This window comes from Mauremys reevesii, linkage group 9, assembly GCF_016161935.1.
Source record: "Mauremys reevesii isolate NIE-2019 linkage group 9, ASM1616193v1, whole genome shotgun sequence".
NCBI lineage: Eukaryota > Metazoa > Chordata > Testudines > Geoemydidae > Mauremys > Mauremys reevesii.
In genome coordinates, this window is record NC_052631.1 from 9,791,563 (window position 1) to 9,816,442 (window position 24,880).

Here is a 24,880-nt window from a genome sequence, read left to right on the forward strand (position 1 = left end):
TTTTTCAGCAAAATAAAAGATGCTCAAATGAGCCCTTTGACGAAAATGACCCGCGCCTTCAAACTCCTCTCGGAACTAACACGTTATTGGTTTAGAACTCAGCTAATAAGGGATTATTTGCGAACTGTTACTGACACGCCAATTAAAACTTTGCCTCTGGAATTATGGAAACACAGAAAAGCATCAAAACGGGAAATTAAACTATTTGCACACGGCTTGTTTGGCATCAATCCGTTTTAGACCTTGGGGTAAACATCTTAGCACCAGCTTGCTCAGAACTGGGGGGGGGGGGGGAAGAGACGGAGCGGAGCAGTTTAAAACTGGTTTGATCAGTGCACGCACCTAATGAGAAGCGTGGACTGTCTCCCCAATATTGATAAAGATTACTACTATAGAATCGTGACTTCAAGAGTTCAAGGGTTTTAGACAGAAATATAGACACACGTCCATATTTATGTATTATACAGATTCTCAGAGGGTCTGCGTTGCGAATGCATATGGGTAGCTTTTATTTTACCAGCTTAATACCTGTAAGTTCATTTACACCTAGCTTCGATCCGTTCACCTGCAGTTGTATTTCGCTGAATCTTATGTGATTTTGCAATAACATTTAGTACTACCAAAAAAAATAATAAGTGACCGCAACAACTCTAAAGTGCACGAGGCTAAGAAAATAGTGTAAATACTTCACTGGTTTGTAAAATTCAGGAAGTGATTGAGAAACGTTATTTTATTATTCATTCCAGTGAAGGAAGTAGCCTAATGGCAAATATGGCATTTTTTCCCTATCTACAAAGGTCCTTTTGGTTAACTTTGAATCAGACTCTGAAAGTCTGATTAGCTTATCGAGGAAACATGATTCATTCAGACAAAACCTCCTGTGACTCATATATTCAACGTCGTGGTGAGATGCTGTGTACAAACCTTGATAGGAGTTAACAGGAGAATTCAAAAGGCACTCCAAATAATTATGACAAAGAGATCACCAGAAACGTAGGCGGGAAATAGGAAAGCATCTCTTTAGCCCTAAGCACTCATTTGGTTTAAATCTCAATTTGTACATAACCAAAAATGAAACCATCAGTTTGTAAGGACAGGGTTGCTGCAACTGATAGAGATATCTCAATATATAATACTTTCTGGAGAAGAGAACAACCACAAGTTGGATTGGCTTCTAGAAAACAGGTCTCTCCATGTATTTTCATTCCCCCCAGCTCAGGTTTCTGTCTCAGGCACACAGGGGAAGCATTCACTGCGAACTAAAGTTTGTTTCCCGTCCTCTGCAGCGTTACCAAAGAATTTACCAAATCTTGGCTTTTACAGCGCGCGATTACTAACTCGTAATAACCCCGCGAACCCAGGAACGCAGATACAACAACAGATCACCCCAAGGCTGCGTAAAAAATGTTACACGTGCAAGCCCCAAAGAAACGAAACATCTGTTTCATATTTGTGCTCTTTTCCTTGCTTGAATAGCTGTGAATGAAGAGTATCTGCCCAATCCCGCTCAAATGTGCCAAGGGAGTGAATAGAACCACGGGGGGTTTACCTGGAGTGAAAATACTGATCTCTAAATTAAAGAATGGAGGAATGTGTTTCTGTAACTAGTTCCTTGCCCAGTTGCAGGGTTTTTTGCACGGCTATCACGGGTTTATTTATTTATTTTTGTGTAGTCTCTCCGTAGTGTAATCGAACTCAAATCCACAGGCAAGACTGTTCTATAAAATCTAGTTCCATGGCTCATCTTCCCACGGGGAATTAAGTTGGACGTTAAACGGGACAAATCGGTCATTATTTTTAAATGTGGGTCGGTGACAAAGGGGTTGAAGTTTAATACCAGCGGATTTCTCTTTTAATCGCAAGGTGCCCATTGGATCTCCGCCACCCTGGGCATTACACAGTGCAACCAAATGCAGATTTCCAATAGTGCGGTTTGAAAAGCCGCTTCTTTTTTTTTGACTCGTGATGTGCAACCGAGGTGGCAGCAAAATAGCCGGAGGGCACAAAAGTTCAGGGAATTTGGGGCACGCCGGACGGCTCTCTCCCTTCCCGAATTTGCGGATCATCCTAAAGAGTTTTCCAGGAGCCCGCATTCAAAAGCAAATCAGCATGATGCAGAAGGACGCCCCAGGGTTTAGTTTTAAAACTTCACGTAACATCTCGGAGGGAGACGGCCGAATTACTACGGTGCAACTTTAGGGCGAGACAGAAGAATCCAGCTCTCCCGAGCCCTCCCTCAACTTTGTAAGCACAACGTGGTCCGCCACTCCTATAGGGATAGTGCAGTAATTTGGACAGCACGTGGGTGTGAGATTTGCAGCCAGACTAGGAGCTGTAAGAGCAGCTTGTGATCAGATAACATGATTAGTCTTAAAACCCAAGGCACCTAAGACTCTAGGCATTCTGGAGCAGAAAGAAGGGAAGATAAATACTTGACGTCCAACCTAACTGTACTGGAAGCCGTTTTAAAATATGCCAGTGATAAATGCTAAGGGAAAAGCATGACCCAGGGCCAGATCCTGCCGCCTATATATGCCCGAGTAGTCGATAGTCAGGTCAGGGGCTCATTCACTACTTCAGCGAGTAAAGATTACTCAGGTGAGTAAGGGCTACAAGCTCGGATCTCCAAAGGATTAGTCGTGATAACCCGCACACGTGTGCGATAGTAGGATTCGGTATCAGAAATGGGGCGGTTTCTAGGCATTTTTTCCACGCTGAAGTTCACATTGTGTTTCAGAATGTTTTTTTTTACAACATCCACCTTCGGTTGTGTGTTGGAGGGTGGCTTTCAAAATGCAGTCATTAGCATGATTATATTTATTTCCTTCACTTTCACAGGAGACAGAGAGATTAAAAGTACTTTTAATTGCATAACCTACACCTATAACTTGACAAACTGCAGCCGAGTGCCTTAATGCTGCTTTCCAATTAATGTCTTGAGGTGCTTAGCGAGACATTTTTTTTTTCACAGATGGAAAAATGAGCCCCAAATGATCACTTCCAGTCCTTCTTAGTTCACTTTTCATGAAAGTAGCGCACAGGTTTCCAAAGAACCGCTTTGTGTGTGCGTGTGTGAAAAGACACAATCCTTGGAAAGGTCATAAAAGCCCCCCCACAATCCTATAGTGTTAACATAATATTTGTGAAATACCGAGGGCGCCCTTTTGTCCTATAATATGATGGCAAAAATTTCCAACAAATTAAAGGTAAAGAACATATACAAAAGCAGCTTTTGTAGGGCTGTCGGTTTGAAGACACAGACAGGTCTTTCTCCGGGTAGAAACGCAGAGCACAATTTTAGAAGTGTTGCCCGAAATAAAGCAAAGAGCAGAGTTTTTTTAAGGGTCTGGTTTTCCCCCTGATTGTTAGGACATACCTGAGAAGTCTCATTCTTTTCTTACCACAACACATTCTTCGCTACAAAAAGTCTTGCCACCAGTTGCTATGGTTAGCTATAGTGTCAAATGTACCATGAAATAAATGTAGCCACTTAACTACAGCACAGAATTTCTCCGGGTAGAAAGACGAAGAGGTCCAGAATCCTCACATTCTGTTGAAGCCTTTTAGCAAAGTCATTCCAGGTGCGGATACCTTTATATACCAGTCTCTTTAGATGTCAGATACTTGTTTCTTTAGATATTGCACTGCGAATGGTTGGGCTTGTTTTGCAAACTAATAATCGGCTAAAGTTTTGAAGTGAGTGAAATATAGCGAATGAATTCCTATAAAGGTCTGCATTAAAGAGATGTTCCTTAATAGACTCCAGAGCTGTGTACCTGTGTGCATAGGCAAACACTCGTTATATATTGTATATATCACATACACAATGTACACTATACAGAATCTATTATGATACATATGATATACAGTATTATACATAGGAAATATATACATATATACACATAATATATGTATACAGTATATACACATGTGATATACATATATATATATATGGAGTAGATTATTATATATTAGCCGGGAGGAAACTTTCCCCCTAGAATTTGCAGGGAAGGATCACACCTTAGTTGGAAGTGGAAAGCATTTAATTGGTAGGGTCCTATTTGGCCCGTTTCTTGATCTGTCCACCGACCTCGGTTAAGAGATACCCACAACGCGGAGAGAATTCTTTCACAGATGTTTATCTCTGTGGTTTCATATAGTCTCCCATCATCAATATCCCATTATAGGAACATAGATTGATCTTTTACATGGATCCCCTAAACCAGGGGTCGGCAACCTTTCATAAGTGCTGTGCTGAGTCTTCATTTAGTCACTCTAATTTAAGATGTCGCTTGCCAGTAATACATTTTAATGTTTTTAGAAGGTCTCTTTCTATAAGTCTATAATATACAACTAAACTATTGTTGTATGTAAAGTAAATAAGGTTTTAAAAATGTTTAAGAAGCTTCATTTAAAATGAAATTAAAATGCAGAGCCCCCCCCCGGACCAGTGGCCAGGGCCCGGGCAGTGTGAGTGCCACTGAAAATCAGCTCGTGTGCCGCCTTTAGCACGCATGCCATAGGTTGCCTACCCCTGCCCTAAACATTACATGCGCCATGACTGGCTGCTTGTGAAATTCAATTGGAACGTCATGTACCAAGCCCTGTTGTTGAGAACCTCTCCTCATGCTTGCAGTCAGACTGTTCATTCTCAGGTTTTCAAGGACTGGGTTTTACATCCAGACACTACAAGGCCAAGAATAGCAAACGAGGACTGAGCACCTGTCCAGCATATTGTACACTGCCTCCCTCCCTCTTTCCTTCAAACAGGTGAGACACCAAATGGGAATCCTGCTTAATGGTTTGAAACCCTCCATCGGTGTTAATCGTACAGTAGCAACTTCCCAGTTCCTGATATGTCACCCTATCCAGATTACAACTGCTTCAAAGAATATTTGATAATGGAGACTGAACAATGTGCAACCACGAGGCGGCTCTCCAAATCAGGGCATGGTAGGTGAGGTTTCCAATTGAATTTCACAAACACACCGTCTGGTCAGCAAGTCATGGCTGCATACAATGTGTAGGAGATTCATGTACAGGATCAATCTATGTTACTATAATGAGTAAATGAGTAAAAACGAAGGGGACCATAGCTGGCACTGAATTAACCAAGTATACCGTGGGTTAGGCATCAGCCACTGCTGTCAAATGCAAGGCACAATAACCTAGGAGGAGGCAGCTATACAAGAGCAGATGACTGGAATCCAGAAAACCCCAATTAACCTCATTACTTATTACAAAACTCTACTATTTATAGTCTGATTTTCCAAAAAGTTAATTTAAAAAAAAATCTGTTGGACTATTATATCACATGTTTTGCTCAAATCACTCAAATCAGCATTGCCCTTCTTAAGGTCAGAGGAATGTATTTTAAAACATTCATATATTAAATAAATATGTATTGTTATTTTAATAGGCACTGTGGATAGTTTAATTTGTATCTGTATTAAATTAAACATATGGTGAACAGGGTATAATAGATTTTCTATAATTTAGCTGCCAATGTGGCAACAGAAGCCAGTTACTCTCACCAGCAGACTTGTCAGTGGTTTGTTTACTAGCTTATTTGAATTAAAATAAAGCTTCGCTTCTGCTGACTGCACATCATTATCTATGAGACCATAATCCTGCTAGCAAATCCTATATCTTCCAGAACTGGCTCTTTTGTTTGGGATTACTGAGAGCTTAGCCTATAACAAAGAGGAATAAGGCATCCCTCTCATCCTGGTAATTAAGTGTGGGGAGTAATTTAGAAACAAACCCAGAAAGATGTACAATTTGGAGTTATATTTCTATACAGAATTGAGGAACAGGAGAGGCCAAACACTGATTATGTTAACATAATGTTTAAACTATTAAACTACTGTACTACAGGAAGCCAGCTTTTAAAAATTATTAGCAACTACCAATAAAGTATTAAGTTGCTTTACACAAGAATGTATTTTTTTAACCGATCTAAAGGTATGTTGGAAAACTTGGATGGGGTTTAAAAACTGCAGGCTATTTAAAATAGTATATTTTATATATTATATATACACATACACACACCTTTTACAACATCTCATTGAGTAATTAAAGAACATAAGTTAATGTGTGTTAAGATGGTATTTTATTTTATAAAATTCTGCAGCTGATTAGCTGCTTTTTAATAAGAATATTGTTTAGGAGACATTTTGAGCACACTTATTAAAATGCTGTATTTTCAAACAGCAGAGATATGTATTTTCTTTTGGATAAATAAAGAAGTGGTTCGAAATTGTCAGCATTTTACACCCATCTTGGAAATAACCCCAACATTCAGGAAAGAGAATGGAGTATATTTTAGCCAAAGCATAACCAGACAGTCAAAAATAGATCAATAACATATAGACTGTGCGACTCTGGGTACATTCCTATAATCCTGTTCTCTCTCTTTCTGAAATGTTATACATAAGTTGTAGAATTTCACAACTAGATAATGAAAAAAAGGGTATGTGTGCTTGGTACTACATAGATAAACAATGCCTATTTGCAGAAGACAAGTAAAGACAGGGGTTGATTTATGAAAGTCTTCAACATTAATTGTCACAGATGGGAATTCTGAGGACCTCTGTGAGACCAAACCAGGCCCTAGTGAATTATAAAGCAGGTCCTTAGACTTTAAAAACATTTAGGCAAAGTGACAGTTCAGAACATCTGTTAGCCTTCTGTCTGAGTATACACTGGATGTCATGGAGTGCACAGCTGTAGCCATTTTCTGTTTCTTTTTGCCAACATCTGTCACAGCAGTACAGTAATATAGGTAATTATCAACACCTCATATAAACTGCTATTTTAATTTTTTGAATAAGTAAAATTAGCATTATAGCCTTTTGCAAAAATAAAGAAATAAAATAGAGAAAGATATATATTTTTCCCTTTTAAGACTGAATGACAGATCTGATCACTTGGAAGAGTGGAAATTCAGAAAAATTCTTTGCAATAAATAAGGGCCTTAGGGTAACAAAAAAGAATTAGGTGAGAACTAGAGAACAAGTTTAAATGCTCTTTCTCTCCCTCTCTCACAACATCTGAGTCTCATCTGTCATAAACAAAGAAGATCAGTAATAGAAAAAGATAGGAAACCACTAATCATCTATGGTTTTCACCATGCAAAAGCAGCTGTCAAATAATGTATGTTTTACCACAGTAACAAAGTCAAAGGCTCATCAGTACCAAGCAATTTTACTGTCAATTGGTCATTCTTTTTCTCAACATCTGCAATAAGAAAAAAGATCACCTTGCAATGATGCAGAGGGCTTCCATCCCCCTGGCCAGTGATGAACTGGGCAGGGTAATTATCAGCAATACCTATCAGAACTGAAGCACACATTCCAGAAACAATTGAAGAGAAAGAGTATGGTAAGAGAAAACCTTAAAAAAAGTAACAGGCCATCAAGCCATTTTTTCAAGATCACATCTGGTAATTTCAAATAAGAAGATATGGAGGTACCATTCTTATGGGCCACTGCCAACTACTGAAGATTGTATATTTCATCACAGGCAGCATGGAGAGGCTTTTCAAAAGTGACTAGTGATTTTTGGATGCCTCAATTTTTGGGTGTTCAACCTGAGACATATTACAGAGGGCAGGTGCCCAGCAGTTTTTGAAAATTAGGCCCCTTTCAGGCGTCTCAAGTTGGGCATCCAAAAATCAAGGCACCCAAAATCATCCGTCACTTTTGAAAATCTTGGCCAACATATCCAATTATAACAAATGTACTAGACAGTATTTTAGTTGGCAATACACGGCCTGGTCTTGGAACATTAAGGCAACGCTGTCAAGCAACAGTTCTGGAGAATATGTCAGTCTGTAAGTCTATATGTGAAGAACGAGCCTAGTGGTAGAAAATAAAATAATCATGTTGCAGAGAGATTTAATTATCTAAACATGTAACGTAATCTTAGCCAACTCATTACGCTCCCTTTGTTCACACAACAAAAGAACAGCACTTTTGTCAGAAGTTGTAATTCCAGTATGTTTTCTAGTATGTTCAAGACTGGGAAAGTGCTGTCATCTCTTTTTAGAAAGAGGAAGTGTATGGAACAAAGTGGCCACTAATGTTCTCTATTTAGTTCCTGAAGTATAGTCTAGATCTAGAAGAAGACCTGCAATTGCTAGATCCATGCCATGCACATTCTAAAACATCAGCCCTGGATAAGAGGAAGGAAAAGGCATTGGGCAGGAAGTTTCTGAAGTCACATAGATTTCACGTTTTGAATTTACTCCTAAAAAGGCGGACTTTGAAAGAGATGGAATGTTGTCCAGATTGAGAGAGGGGCTCTGCAAGGAAGTCAAAGGGAGATTTTTGTGTTGATCTATGAGAAAAGAAATAGCAAGGGAAAAGAAACCTAGAAAAGAGAGAGGAAGAGAGTGTGTGTATCTGAAGTAGGTAGTCAGGAATTCGCACCAGTGGACAAGTGAGAGAGTGAACCTTTTGAGTGTGTTTTTACAGGGGAGTTGTTCTTTCCATATGTTCCTCTTTAGAGGTCTCTTTATTTTACCCAGTGTTAATGTAGCTGTAGGAGTTTATATATAAGGCAACGCTCAGGACTTGCTTTAAATTTCTGGACCATCTAGCTAGGTCAGTAGTTCTCAAACTTCATTGCACCATGCGCCCCTTCTGACAACAAAAGTTACTACATGACCCCAGGAGGGGGGACCGAAGACTGAGCCCGCCTGAGCCCTGATGCCTGAGCTCTGCCGCTGGGGGAGGGGGGAGCTGAAGCCCAAGGGTGGGGGGCATGTAACCTTAGCCCTGGGTGGTGGGGCTTGGGTAGGGTGACCAGATGTCCCATTTTTAAAGGGACAGTCCCATTTTTTGGGACTTTTTTTTATATAGGCACCTATTACCTGCACCCCGTCCTGTTTTTTTCACAGTTGCTATCTGGTAACCTTAGGCTCAGGCTTCGGGCTTTGGCCCTGGGCCCCACCAAGTCTAACACCAGCCTTGGCGACCTGGGGTCGTGGCCCACTTGGGGGTCTTGACCCGCTCTTTGAGAACCCCTGAGCTAGGTTGCCCAAATCTTATTCTCTCCCCTGGATCCTCAGCATCCTTCCCTCCCTTCCCCAGTTACTCACATCTCTTGTTCCCAGGTCATTCACCCCTCTGACATCCTCAGGTTTCCCATCTCTCTTTTATTGACTCCTCAGCACTCATCGCTTGGCTCTTGTCCTTCAGCTCTCCCTCTCCTCCTTTGTTGCTCTACACACAGACACAGACAAACACAGGGCAGTCTTGGCCCTACTTCATACAATCTGGGGCCCTGGAGAACAAAATTCAATGTCGGGGCCCTTCTCCAGCCTGGGTTCAAATCCCCATCTGTGGTTTTTGTGATGCCCCCTGCCCCCCCAAAAATGGAGATACACCAATCTCCTAGAACTGGAAGGGACCTTGAAAGCTCATTGAATCCAGCCTCCTGCCTTCACTAGCAGGACCAATTTTTGCCCTAGATCCCTAAGTGGCCCCTTCAAGGATTGAACTCATAACCCTGGGTTTAGCAGGCCAATGCTCAAACCACTGAGCTATCCCCCTGCCTCAGAGCACTACCATCCTCCCAATGAATCATTACCAATGTGGTTTCTCTTGCTTCTCTTTAGTGACTATGCAGATGGATGTTTAAAGGGATTTTGTCAAGTTAAAATTAATATTGTAAACATTTCCTTCCTTATGTTACTACTATCATCTTTGATTTCAATGTAAAGATTTTAAAAATACTAATTTATTTTTCACCATTTATGCTTTTGTTCACTTTTTGCATTCCTCTCCCTTGGATAACAAAAACAGCCCATTTAGTTCCACTTTTCTTTATAGGAATTAAGTTTCTAGTCAATTGCATTTTCAGGTTGTCATCTTCAAGTACAATAATGAAATGTATGGATTATGAATATGGCAAGAAAATATGTTTCTGTTTAAAATGCTGCTTCTGTTGGTTTTCTTTTAAAGACTGAAATATTTTTAGTGTTCCTGTTTTATTAAATTTAATATTTGAATCAAATTTGATATGACAGCATACCTTCAAAAATCACAGATCTTCTTTTTAAAAAAATTCAGGTGCTAATGTTCTTTGACTAATATTACACACGTTATCCTCCCCTCTCAATAAAATTATCATATATGGCCCCATCACCTTAGCATCTGAACACCTGATTCAAATGTCTAAGGTTGTGTCAGCTATTGCAGAGCACACAATAGGAGATATGTTTGCCCACATATTCACTATACTACTAGTATTTATTTTAAGAGATTGCTTTGTAAAGAGCTTTGTGATATCTAGACTATAAAATGTGTTATATAAAACAAAATTCTATTGAATTCAAGAGATGTAAAATAGGAAAAAACAAACAAACCAACTTAAATTTGAACCATTCCTCCTTCCCTTAATCAACAATAACAATGGTGGAACAGTCTATTAACACTCTTGCATTCAGCAATATCTGTCCTTTTAAAAGAGGCAGTGGAATGTTAGGTAATAGAGTGATCTCATTGGCTGAACATTGTTAGGTATTTTATAATTGATACTTTTCAGCATCAGCACAAAGGTAAGGGCTTTAGCCTTGAATACTGCCTACTAACAATATGCCTCCATGCAAAAAAAAAAGTGCTAAATGTATTTATTAAAATAAACACTTTAAAATAGTCTTCTTTTCATACAAACTCATTATCTTACGGTATGTGTAAAAGGTACTTTTGTCATCCATGGTATACAATCAGCTTCACACACACACACACACACACACACACAACACACACAGATACACACAGAGATGCCCATCATATTGCATGAGACTGATTCATCTCATTATGTTTTGTAGCTTAATTCTCCAATTCTTGTTATTTCAGATGGAATGCATCCAGATCAACCCTCTTTTCTAAGATGAAATCAAAATATTTCAAGGCCACAGCAACCATGTAATACAATCACATCCAAACAAACATCGAACAGGATGTTTCCTATGTTTTAGAGGCTCATCGTTCATGGTCTAATAGAGCCAGGGCCATAGGGATGGTCCTTTGGCACTTCTAGGCCACTTACAACAGAAAAGACAAGAGAAATATGTTGTGGGTATGAATGAATTTTGCAGTAGCCAGATGGAGAATTCCAAGTGCTGTTGCTTTCACAATTCCTGGCCAAAAAGCTGTTCACTAGCCCTCTACCGTGTTAATATTTTTGATACACTTGAATATACCAGCATAGATAAGGGAGGAAAAAGGAAAGGGGAACATAACACCGCCCAAGTTGTGATTTTTGCACTGAACCAGAGAAAGGGAGAAAAGTAATCCCACTAGTAGAATGAGGTGACTAATTAAAAGACTTAGAACAGTTTAATGAATAAAACTGGTGAGTTTAGTTTTCTATTATTTGTAGGATCCTGTTACTGTTGTTTTGCAAGTATTTGGATGACCACCAATTTATTCATGAAAATGTTAGATGGAGGCTTCGCAAACTATAGTGCAAATCAGAGATAGTAGATGATCTCCTTCTGGAGATGGATGAAGATCAGGTGCCCGTCTTTGATACCATTGATCATGGTGTGTTTTTTACTTGCCTGGAATGGATAGTGCTGATCTTAAGAGGCTTTGTTTTCACTGGATGAGTATTCCCAGATAGTGGTGCAGAGAGGTTTCTCTTTTTTCCTCTAGGGCAGTATCATGTGGCGTCCTTCAAGGACCTATCTTGTCTTCCCTCCTGTTCAATGTGTGTATGGGGACCTTAGATTAGCAAAGGGGTGCAGGCTGCCATGTTTTCAGGAAGCTGATGACATTCAGCTCTGTTTCTCTATCGCAACTGACTCAGCCTGTCCTGTTGAATGCTAGACTTAATGACTCAGGGAAATTGGGAGATGGAAGGGAGTTAGCTGGCTGAAGCTCAATCTGTCTAAGACTGAAGTGATGCTGGTAGTTTTGGGGAAGCAAACAGAAGATTCAATGATGATGATTTCTCCCTCTTTGACTGAGGTACGTTACTCTTATTAGTGATGCGTGTGTGCAATATTGGATTCCCAGCGGCTGTCAGACTATCATATCGTGGCAGTGTCCCAGAACACTTTTTACAGTCTGCACCTCGCTAGAAGACGGGAAGGGAGTTTTATGCTGTGCTGGCTATTTAATTGTTTTTTTTTTGTTTGTCTCATTTATGACAGGGATGCCTAGAGCCTTGGTTAGGCAACCTTTTTTACTTTTGGTAAAAAGCTAAATAAGTAAGTGACCTTTCACCAGCAACTTTGTACTGGGGGTGCTTAAGCAGGGAGTTCATCCAAGTTAGAAAGGAGAACTCTCTCTGTCCTCTCCAGATGATTAACTCAGCCTTGGGCCTGCAAGCACTTAAGCATGTAAGTAGTTGCACTGACTTCCATGGGATAATTCATTTGTATATGGTTAAGTACATGTGTGTCTGCAGGACTGGGGCCTTTCTGAGTAAACCTGAGGCATTGCTCTGACAGTAGCAAACATGAGAAATTTCTCTGCGTGTGTGTTTTGCCACTGCTTAGCCATTCTAATAATCTAATATCATATACAAAATGTCATGCCCTTTTGGATTTAGCAATAGGCAAATTTATAATCCAAATGAAAATTCTGGTTATTGTTCTCACTCATTCTGAAGACGCAAAACACAGTCTATTGAATGTGTAATGTGTATATTTACACCTATAAGATATTCTAAAATGCTGTGTGAATATATTGTTTATGAATGGGGTCAGAAGATAGCCTTGGAGACTGAATTACTTTTCCACAGAATAGTCTCAGTGCCTAGGCAAACTTCTACACGGTGCTCCTAGCAATGTACTTCAGCTCTGGCCTGGAGGGTATAACCTCTGGATAATTCAGTCTCTTATAACCCATTCACTGTTTGGCCTCTAATATGACTACCAACAAGGGTAGTAATTACTGTCAGTTAGACTCTGTGCCCAATTATCAATCCCCTACAGCATCCATTTTTTCCTTACCTGATTGCCATGACATTTTTCATGTATGAAGATGTTCGCATGAGCCAGGGAATGCATTCTGTTTCAATTTTTTGTTCTTACGTTCCATTTTCCTCCCATTTGCCATATTCCCATTGTATTAATTGAAAATATATATTTCAGTAGATGAGAACTGAAGATTGTGTAGCTTAGTGGACAAAGAATCTACCTTATATCTCAAAGATACTCAATTCAAATACTGTTAAGGATGTACAAGTTTTAAAATGTCTATTTACTTTTTTAAATCAATAGTTGTAGATTAATGAACTCACCCTTTTTCTGGAGGAAAGTAAAAAAATAAATTATATTTGATTCTAAACTTTTGCCATTTAAAAAAAGCCAAGTTAAAAACAGAACCACACATGTAAACAGCACATTAGAAAAGGGTCAGTCACTTACATGGTCAAGTCAAGCAAGACATCATTAAGGCTAACTTGGCCTCCCCTTCTTGTGTTCATTAACCCACAAGTGGGAGTATTAAGCTGGGGAGGAAGGGAACCAATTTAGTCATAACTGTATCTAGCTAAACGTAAGCATTTAAGGGAGCTACTTTCAGAAGTGATGAACACCCTATTAATTCCAAGGGAAGTTGAAGAGCTTGAGACTTCATAGGCGCAGGTTTTAAATGGCTTTAAATTTGGCTGCTTATAGGTACACAGTGCAGACTAAGAAGAGCAGTAAATCCGTGTACATCAGGCCACGTCTACACAACAAGATTATGCTGAAATAGCTATACCAGGAAACCCGCTGAGTGCAGATACAGCTTGTACTGGCAAAAAAGTCCTCTGGCTGGTGTAGATTAGTGGTTTGGTGAGAGAAATGAGATACTGGAAAAAGTATTTTATGCTGGTGTAACAGCATCTACACTAGAGCTTTTATCAGTATAGAAGTGCTGCAAAAATACCACATCTCTAACGGACACTGTTTTACCATACTAACCAACTTCTGCTGTAGACCTGGCCATGGTTTATCAGAATTTCTCTTTTTAAAGGGTATATTATTCAGCCTTAACATGGATTTAAGAAGAAATGTAGCATACAATATCTTAGCAACAGGTATGATTAAAAAAAAAAACACATATCAAATCATCTCCACTTCTTCGTTCAAGCTATAACCTGCTTTGGTTGGTGGAGGAGGGCACTAGGAGTCACAACGTCTGGGTCATTGTACAAATTCTGCTACTACATGGGCAGTAGATGGATTTTTAATAAATCCATTTAAGATGCATTTGTGGAAGCCAAATAATTCAGACTCACTACACAATATAATTTCGTAAATAAGGTGTGATTCTAAATGCACACACACACACAAATATATATAAACTAATAGCTAAAAAAGAGCCATTATTACTAAGCAATAAATATATGTCAAAATGTTACAATTACAAAGTCTCAGAAATTGTGTTGAAATAACATTAGAAAATAAGGGACAAAATATTTCAAGCAGAGGTTGACATTTAATTTGTAACTGTATATGGTAGAAATTGTATATATGGTTCCTCTCTGATATGATCTTACACACCATGGGTGAAATCCTCACCCTATTGAAGTCAATGGGAATTTGGCCATTGACTTCAGTGGGATCAGAATTTCACCCCATGTGAACTGCAACAGCTAGGAACAATGGAATGATCTAAGGACAGAATTTCAGATGTAAATCTGTATTGCATGGCTGTTTACCTATAGACCTTTAACATTATTTAGTGTATGAAGTCATCTGGACATATTAATTTGCTTGCTAATGTTGTTCTTTCATAATGTTATGACTTTAGAAGCCCAGCAAAGAGCCACAGACAGTGTCACCTTCTCTCTCCCAAAAAAAACATCTCTGAAATCACTAAGCCTCTTACTCTTCTGCTCTCTTCCTAGCACCTATCCAGAGAGTCTCTAATCACCTTACTACCCCAAATCCACAAACCACTTTGTATCACTTTATATATAACACATGTATATAGGTAAACACTGAAGTTTTTTTCCTACAGGTCAGCATTTTTTATTGCTGCTATTGTCAACCTGCACCTCAGACACCACACAGATATTCACATGCATCTCTCAGCCAGACACAAAGCTGCTTCATTACATGACTACAAAGATAATCATTCCCCAAGCAAAGGGGCCACCATACGTTAAAGGGCTTCTGCTTCTCATATTTATTTCCTCCTTTTTCTCTGATAAGTAGGCATTAGAAGTAGGTAAGTAGAAGAAGTAGCTGCCTATTAATTCATTCGAAGTGCCCAGAAGTGGGAATGTAAGTAATTAAGTGCTATTTACTTTCATTTTAGGCAAACACCTCCTCCCCAAAGTCTGAAGGAATGCAAATTATTTCTAAACCATTTGGAAAAGCTCTTGGAAGTGTCTCCTGCATTATCTGTCACTATAGCTATATGTGTGTTATGCAAGGTGGAAAAAGTTTGTCAAAAGCTGTGGCGATTACTCATGGGTGCTGGAAAAGAAATCTTTTTGGTGGTTCTCTGCAGCTCGCTGGGTCGTGAGGAATGTGGGAGTGCAAGGAATGTGGCTCGTGGGGGTCTGTATGCTGCATGGATGGAGCAACATGACCACAAATCTGCAGGCCACGTCTTCTGCTCCCCTATGCCCAGATGTGGCTGTATACGGTCTAGCTCTGTTGTACGTTGCTTCTACTTGGGGAGTGAGGATTCCATCTCCCAGTCCCTGCTATAGCTGGGCTTTACTTTACAGATTTAATCGCCCCAGAGTGTGGGAACTGGCAAGTGACCATTAAACCTCAAAAAATTGGGCAGCTGAAAGATACATACACAATGGAAATTAATAGTTTCTTCTGCCTTCAATATATAAATTACAAGAGCATGTATTGGAGCCCACTCCTGACTAGCTAGCCAGAGCTATAATGCATGCATCTACTCTGGTCAGCTGCCAATAGCCTCTAGCCATAAGGAGTTATGGCAGATGAGCACAGGAATAGCTATAGTTCATGCAACTGTTAAATTCACTGTAGAGCTTAGCAGAAGTATCTGTGGTCTCAGATCATCTGCTGCTAAGAGTGGCCTGCACAATCTATAGTGTGCCTGTGTCTGTCCAGAAGTTCATACTCTGGAGTATCGTGGACTACAGGGCTTTGTAGGGCAGATAAAGTGAGGGAGAGATGGAAGGAAGGAAAGATAAATGAGGCTAAAGGAATGGGTAAAGATCAATGAAACAGTGAAGTGGGGGTTGGCGGGGACAGAAATCAAGAAAATGAGATTGAGGCAGGCCGGCAGGGGAAAGACCTCAGGGAATTGGGGAAGGTTGGAGGGGAAGAAAGGCAGAGAATACATCCCTATTTGCCAGTTTGAAGGTCAGCAGGATGGCGAGGGAGGGAAGGAGAGAGACACAGACACTGGTAGGCCCTGCAAAATCAGGAAGCCATGAGGAAACAGGCTAAAGGGGACTCTTAGAAATGACCGGTCAAGAGGAGGGTGGAGAGAAGATGCAGTGTCCAGGGGAAAGAAGGAGAGAGAAACGTGAAAGGACTGAAAGAGAGGGGAGCAGGCCTACTGACAGCAATTCTGGGCCCCAGGGCAGAACAGACAATGGGCCCCCACACACGCATAAGCTGCGGACACCACAACTATTTTGACTTATAGCAATTAGAGATGGAAAATACTTATCAGGCCATCTAGTATAGTCCTCTTGCATGTGTAAGCAGAGTTTGAATGAGCTCTCCCCTGTCATCTAGTGACGAACTAGGGGAAAAGACTTCAGGAGCAGACTGTAGTTTCATGGACTCTGAAGCTCAGTTATCCCTGGGGTTAGTGTGAAGGACTGTCTAGAGGCCCTCGATCACACTTTGGGAGCACAGAGGGCTCAGTTCCTCAACATCTATCAGCCAAGGGACAAGAAGGTTTCAGCTTATATACTGAGGCTGGAGAAGCTACTGCTGTGAGCTGTCAGGAGGGTAGTTTTCACTGCAGAGCAAATGGACCAGACCAGATTGGCCCAAGTTATAAGAGTAGCTCACTATTAGAACCTGATTCTACTCCACATTCGGTTTAGAGAACCACAGGGAAGTCCAATGAGTTACTCCTGGCTGATAAAAGAGCAGGGCCGGTGCAACCATTTAGGTGACCTAGGCAGTCGCCTAGGGCGCTGGGATTTGGGGTGTGTTTTTTTTCTTCGGCAGCGACTGCCCTGGTCGCCGCCGGCATTTAGGCAGAGGGAGCTGAGGCAGAGGAGCACGGGGAGGGCTGCCTGCAGTAAATGGGGGGGGGTCGCGGCATGCAGGGGAACTCCCCGCCCCAACTCACCCCTGCCCCACCTCCTCCCCGAGCACGCCGTGGCTGCTTCACTTCTCCCGCCTCCCAGGCTTGTGGCACCTAAGCTGATTGGCGCCGCAAGCCTGGGAGGTGGGAGAAGTGAAGCAGCCATGGTGTGCTCGGGGAGGAGACGGGGCAGGGGTGAGCTGCTTCACTTCTCCCGCCTCCCAGGCTTGTGGTGCCAATCAGCTTAGGCGCCGCAAACCTGGGAGGCGGGAGAAGTGAAGCAGCGATGGCGTGCTCGGGGTGCTCGTGCTCGGAGCAGGGGTGAGCTGGGGTGGGGGAGGTGCCTCAGGGTGGAGGGCAGAGGGGGGGAGCGCCTCATGGTGGAGGGAGGGAGCTGCCGTGAGGGGTGCGCCTCAGGGCAGAGGGTGGGTAGCGCCTCAGGGCGCGGGGTGGGGGGCGCAAGGTGGAAGTTTCGCCTAGGGCGTGAAACATCCTTGCACCGGCCCTGTAAAAGAGGTCAGAGATGAGGGAGACAGGCAGTCAGTCAGGGAGTTTTTGGAAGCCTCACCATCTGAGCCAGCCAGCACCTTTGCAACCAGCTAGTTTACTGATGCAAGCACCACAGAGGAGCTTGCCCAACAAGTGTAGTTCCTGACAGACTAGATGACTGAACTATGAAGTATGAGCAATTGAGCCAAGACTTCAGGGTATAATGAGCTCTTGGCTGCAGTGATGGAGAAATCAGCATTTAGAGCCACCACCCCACCAGAGCAAAAGGGGGAAGGACAATTCTTTTTCTGCTACAAGTATGGCCCGGATGGACACAGTGCTGCCAAGTGTCATAATGAAGAAAATCCCTCCTTGGTGTATGAAAAGCTGAGGACCAGTTGGGAGGAGTCAAGGGACTGCCAAAATGGCTTGGGAAGGAAGCCATCCAGGACCTCAGGATTTGAAGACACCCTTGGAGAGGATTGCCCAGCCAGAATCCTATCAGGACTGATAGGGCCTTGAGCAGATGTCTCTCTGAGGATTGAAGAGACAGAATGTAAAGCAGTGCTTGACACCAGATCTCAACTTACTATTATATTTCAGTCCTTCTACCAACATATATTATATATACAGTCCTTCTACCTGACTATACAGACACTTACTGGCCTTGGTCTGTGTGGCCTCAGCATGGATGAATACCCCTACCAAGGGTATGTCATAGTGCACCTGGAATTCCCAGAGGAGGTTGATGAGGTAAGAGAAGAGGTGGACACGACTGCATTTATATGCCCTGACCCTAAAGGAGTCTCTGAGGTGTCAGAGGGAACAACTCCAGTCTCTTTAAGATATAGAATCATAGAATATCAGGGTTGGAAGGGACCTCAGGAGGTCATCTAGTCCAACCTCCTGCTCAAAGCAGGACCAATCTCCAGGTACTCACTAGCTACTGCAGATAGTGAGCAGGGGGCCAATATCTAAATACCCAGATGATCCATAGGCTTTGTTCTGTAGCCTATAGAAAAACTGAGAACACTAAAAAGAAGATATCTCAGCTACCAATGAAGTATGTGGGCATGACTCCCTTAGTGATGCCTGCAATGAAAGAGAGAAGTGCTTGTCATGAGTACCTGCCGTTTGTTCTGTACACTGACTTCCCACAAAATATCAAATCAAATTCAAGGTCTGAGTTCTTATCTTCAAGGTGCTCAGTGATCTGGGCCCAGGATACCTAAAAGATTTCTGGAAGCCCTGGGATAAGAATTTCTGGAAGCTCTGGGGTGGTTAACAATGCTGCTCCTCAGGCACAATGGAACGGTCCATTGCAAGGGTAAAGCTATTTTGTGCAGAAGACAGCTTTCTCAGGGGTCTGTCCAACACAGTGGAAAAAATTCCCTTAGGATCTAAAACCCGCCTCAAACATCACCATTCTCCATTCCTACTGCTAGGCACACTTCTTTGACCTTGCTTTCAATAACAAACACAGCAGACATACAATAAATAAAAAAATAAATACATTAAGAAACCCAACTCACATACTTTTTCCTTAGAGAGAGAAACTGGAGAAGGGGGAGAAAAAGAATCAGACATGACAAATGCTAGTCGGATCATTTAATGCACTACTGGAAGGCACTCAGATATTATGGTGATGACATGGTATACAACCCTGAAGAGAACAGAATCCAACAGGAGAGGCTGAAAGACCAAGCAGGAGGCAAGAGAGTGATGAGAATGTCTGAAGACGTCACCCTCAGTTCTGGGTCCAAGGAAAAGATGGTTTATATATTTTTGTCAATTTAGGTACTTATGTAGGCCCCCATAACTGTGGCATCATAGAGCCCCACAAATATTAATAGTTTATCTTCAGAATATCCCTCTGAGGTAGGGAATTGTTGTTATTCAATTTTTTTCAGATGGGGAAATAAGGCAGAGAGAGACTAAGTGACTTGACCACAGTCACACAGAAAGTCTGTAGCAAAACTAGACACCGAACCCCTTGTTTGCAAACACAAGACTGTCCTCTCCCCCTTGTAATTGGACTGCTACCTACTTTTGCCCCTCTAGTGCACAAGACCATCCTGGCTCTTTGAAACAAATACATCTTTAACATATTGCATAACTGTGATTAAATAATACTTAATATTATTTTCACTATCACAAAACTCTTCTGAATTACAACACATAATAAATTATTATAAATTCATTTTATCATACACTTCAAATCTACAAATCTGCCCCGACACTGTTTTTTGTTAATATGAGCAGCAGAGATTTGGAATATATTTATATAGTGTAATGTTTCTTACATGTAATTGGAAAAGAGTGTAAAGATTCTATTCAGTTTATTTAATGAAGCATTTCTGAAATATTATATACACAGTTATATGCATAGCCACACACAATCCTGTATTTACTGTTGATAAAAAGCGTTCATTGATGCAAAAAACATAGCTATACATAAGTGTACATCTATTTTTAATTTTCAATAGTCTTACATATTTCTAAATGAAAGGGAAAAAACCTTTAATAATGTATCAAGCTTTTTTACTCACTAAGGAACTCAATGACATACAAATACAGACGTTTGTGTCATATGATCATGACACATATTTGGCATGAATTACTTTTTAGTTTGGTTTTGATAAATTTACCAAAACATTCAAAGTTCAACTTAAAAATTGAAAATTCTGCAATATCTGAATACGTCAAAAATAAAAATAAAAAGTGTGAACAATATCTATTATTTTCTCTTTGATCGGAACACATATCCATGTGGCAGGCAAGCCTATAAAATAGGAATAATAGGCCAGATTCCTTGGTTTGGCTGAGCTTGGCTCAAAAATGGAGGTGGTAGGAGAGGAGGAAGAGAGTGTTAAGCTGCCCTTATATTCTTCCAATCCATAGCCCCAAATGTTTGTTTTGGCAACCAGGGATTGCTGATGTGTAGGAACTTTCTGGTGAAATTTCTTTCTCCTGGGAATTCTTGCGACCAGAGAATGAGTCCCAGTATGCCTGATCCACACTACCCAAAGATTACCCTTGCAAAAAGAGAATCCTCAAAGGACCAACTCCACAAATGTTCCCGCTGTTTTGCACTGCAGGAGAACCTGGCCCAAAGATTGCAATACATTTAAGACACATATAAAGTGAACAGCAAGTGGTAGGTGGTGTCCAAAATAACAAGTGGGGCTACAAGAAGCAAGCAAGAGCCCCTCCACAGTCACCTCCAGGCTCTTACTCTCTCCAAGTGGCCCTGCAAACGACACCATTTTTCGAGACGTGTAAACAGAAAAATTCAAGAAACCATGTGCCTTGAGAAACAGCAAAACAGTTCTGAATACATTAAATAACATATTTAATCCTGCAAGGTACTGAGCACTATCAACTATTGAAGCGATAGGGCAAGGGTGGCCAAACCATGGCTTGTGAGCCACATGTGGCTCTGTTACAGTTAAACTGCGGCTCGCAGAACCCTGCCACAGTCCCTCATTTTCTGTCTACAACACTGAGGGGTGGGGAGCATGGAACTAGGGGCTTCTGCCCACAGGGAGAGGGAGTCTCGGGGCTTCAACCCCATGGGGCATGCCTGCCAGGGCTTGGGGCTGCAGTAGGAGCGAGGCTGAAGCCCCGGCAAGCACCTTCCGCAGGGGCAGGATCCCCGAACCCTGACAAGTGCTTCCTACAGGGGGCATGTGCCTCAGCAGGTATTGTCATATGCAGCTCGTAGGGTCAGTAAGTTTGGCCATCTCTGCCATAGGGAGTTGAAGGCACTCCCCAACTCACAGGTGGCACTCAGCAATCTGGGGTGGCTAGAGAACAAGAATTCCATCACCGTAAAAGATTTTCAAATTAGTTTTCATTCCACACCTGACAAAACCAAGATCTTTCAAAAAATATTTTTAAATAAAAGGAGAGAGACACCTACCCAGTGATGAGGGCCTTCAGCTGGTATGTGGGAGATTTAAGTTCAAGTCCCTGCTCTGCCTGATTCAGATTCTCGCTCTTTTTTTTTTTCCTTCACAAAACCGTTGAAAAGATTTTGGTTTTCTTTTGATTCAGAGCAGGGATTTGAAGCTAGGTCTTCCACATTCTAGATTCTCCTGATTGAAAGCGTGAGATTGACTCTATAGCCTGGTGGGTAGAGCACTTACCTAAATCAGGTAGAGAAGGGACTTCAACTTAGATCTTCCAAATCCCAGGTGAGTGCCCTAACCACTGCGGGTGTCTCTTGCTCTCCAGAAATTCCATCCTGGACTTCAGTAAAATTTAATCAAAATGGATACATTTCCATGAAACATTTCTGTTTCAACAGAACAGCAGTTCTCAACAGGAAAAAGTTTGTTGAAGATTTTTTGACCAGCTCTTCTAAGCTCCTCACAGAATTGGTCCTGAGCCCTACAGGATGTGTAGCTGAAGTTAGCATGAGAAACTGCCCCCATATGTTGGCAAACATACATTTGATAGGCCCTTCATAGCTGCAGGATACAACTTCCCACTGGAATATTCTTAAAGAGAAATAATTTGTTTTAATATATAATATTTTAAAGGCCATTCAAGGGTAACACTATTTTTAAATGTTACAACAATTACCTAAACCCTCTTTATGAGCACCTCTACCCTGATATACAAGTTTAGGCAGGCACAATTTGCAAATACAATATTTCAAATAGTATGCCCTTCTGTTCATAAAAAAAGTCATTGGTAAAATACAGATGAGGTGCTAGTCATATGGGGTGAGTGACAGAATGGAATATGCCTGAGTCCAATTGTGAACTCTATTCTGTATTGTAACCTCCATTTTGTATTAGGACCTCTATTTTGCATTATGTGCTGAACACATCTAACCTTGCCCAAGGCAGGTTATTATGGTGTATTCTAGACAGCTACTCTTCCCAGGAAAGGTATATGACACCTCAGTGAAGGATCAAAGAGAAAATATCAAATCAGATGTCGGGGCCATCAACTTGGACTGACTTTCTTGACTACTGGCCTATCCCCATGGAATGATGTCTTTTCTACACAGCAGACCACAGGGAGGTGAAGCCTGACTGGAGGAAAGGACTGGAATTTCCCATCCAATCACATGGGAAAGACTGTTTAAAAGGGGTGCTGTTCAGATTGTGGGGGCATTCATTGCCACATGCAAGAACTGGCTAGAGAAGGCAGGAGATTCTGCCTTGCCTGAAATGCTGACAAAATTTTGGATTTGGAAGGAATTTGGATTTGGATTTGGAAGGAATGAGATCAGACTAGGGGAGGACACATCTCAGGACTTTTGTTATTTTGCAAAAAATACCTATAACACACTAATGTTTTTTAAAAGTGTAAAAGTGACTATGGTTAAGAAATTCCTTTGCTAAGGCCGTATTCCTTGCATCTCTGCCACTCTGTCCCTGAAGAGGCTAAACTAGAAACCAGGAGTTCCCACAGCTAGGTGGGAGGAGTGTATACAATGACAGGAGAGAGGGGGCTTAGGAAGTCTGAGGCATTGGTTTAAGGACTAGGGTGGCTAGACTGTGGAGTCTCACAGGGCTTAGATAAGAGGTCTGTGCCTGGGAGTGCACCTTAGAATTCCAGAGGTAGAAACAGTGACTAGACTCTATTCAGACTCAGAAGACTTAAAAGCACGTGGGACCCAATGATTTGTGACCATCCAGAGGGGGACTGGGACCGGTTGTAACAGGGCTTTGCAATTCTCACCAGCAAACATGTGTCAAGCTATCCATTTTATTGTTTGCAAATATAGTTCCTTCTTTCAGTGCATGGCTTGTGGCTTCTAATGGGAAAGACAGTATAATTCTTTCTCCTTATTACATCAAGTTTATTCCTATTGCTTTGTTTGAACTATGTGGTTGTTCTACATGACCACTGTGGTGCATTTTCCAGCTTCCATGGCATATGACAATGTCCACGGGGCTTGATTTTTAAAAGCGAGCATGCAAAGCTGTGCATGTATACTAGTCTGAGGTTTGTGTACACACATGCCTGTATGCATGTGCAAATCAGGAGCTGTAGTGTGGAAGATGATAGTGCATGAGCAGTTTGTTACTCTGTCTATAATGTCTAAATAACTCAACTGTGAGTTGCAGTCATATTTTAAATCTCTATTTGGGTTGTCTTAGGGCGTTCTTTACTGTCTCATTCAGAAATATGGTTTATATCATTAATGCCAACTGACTGAATTACCTGTGTAGAGCAATTCAAAACCATTTAAAATATTCTTTTTAAAAACAATCAGTTTGGTTTTAGAGGTTGTGAGCCAATTAAAGAGAGGACTGAATTAACCAGTTACCAAAGGTATTTTACATACATCAAGGTGAGAATAGGTCCATCTATCCTTTTGGGAATCCTTTTGTGCATATGTGGTTGTCCTTTAAATCCAAGCAACAATCATAAACCTTTACCGACGGATCTCAAATTGTTCAGCCTCACAACACCACTGATGAGGTATTTTTATACCAATTTTGCCGATGGGTAAACTGACGTACTGAGAGGTAAAGTGACTTGCCCGAGATCATACAGTGAGTCAGTGGCAAAAGTAGGAAGAAAGCCCAGCAGTCCCAAGTTTATAGTCACTGAAGTATAACAAGGGCTAGAGCAGTGGTCCCTGCCATGGCACCCGCCAGGGCATTTATGCGTGCCCGCCTGCTGGCAAGGGAGTGCTTCTGCCAGACAACCCGCCTCCAAGGAGCGTGGCCGCCGGACAACCAGCCGCCGAGAAGCACCAAGAAGCATCACTGCCAAAATGCCGCTGCTTCCCGCCACACTCTTCTGGGAACATGAATATGCTATTACAACAGAAAGGTTGGGGACCACTGGGCTAGAGTGTGGTTGGCCGTGTATAGGAAATGGAGCCAACTGCCAAGAAAGTTCATGGAAAGAATAACACTGACTTAAATGAGAACTAGACTGGGCCCCAGGTGTGCAGAGCATGGCCCAAGGAGCATGGCCCAACCTTTAGGTTGGTCCCAAAAAGCCAGCTGCAATTGCAGCTCTAATTCTCCCAGACCACAAGGACTGTCCAGGCTGATAGCGGTAGTGGGGCTCGCCAGGCCAAATGAGGAGGAGAGGGCATCAACAGAGACAAGAGAATAACCACTTCTCTGCTAGACTATGTTCAAAGCAATGTTGCCAATAAAAAAAGAAAGGCTCTTAGTTTTCTGTTTGGGATTACATTGTTTTGTCAC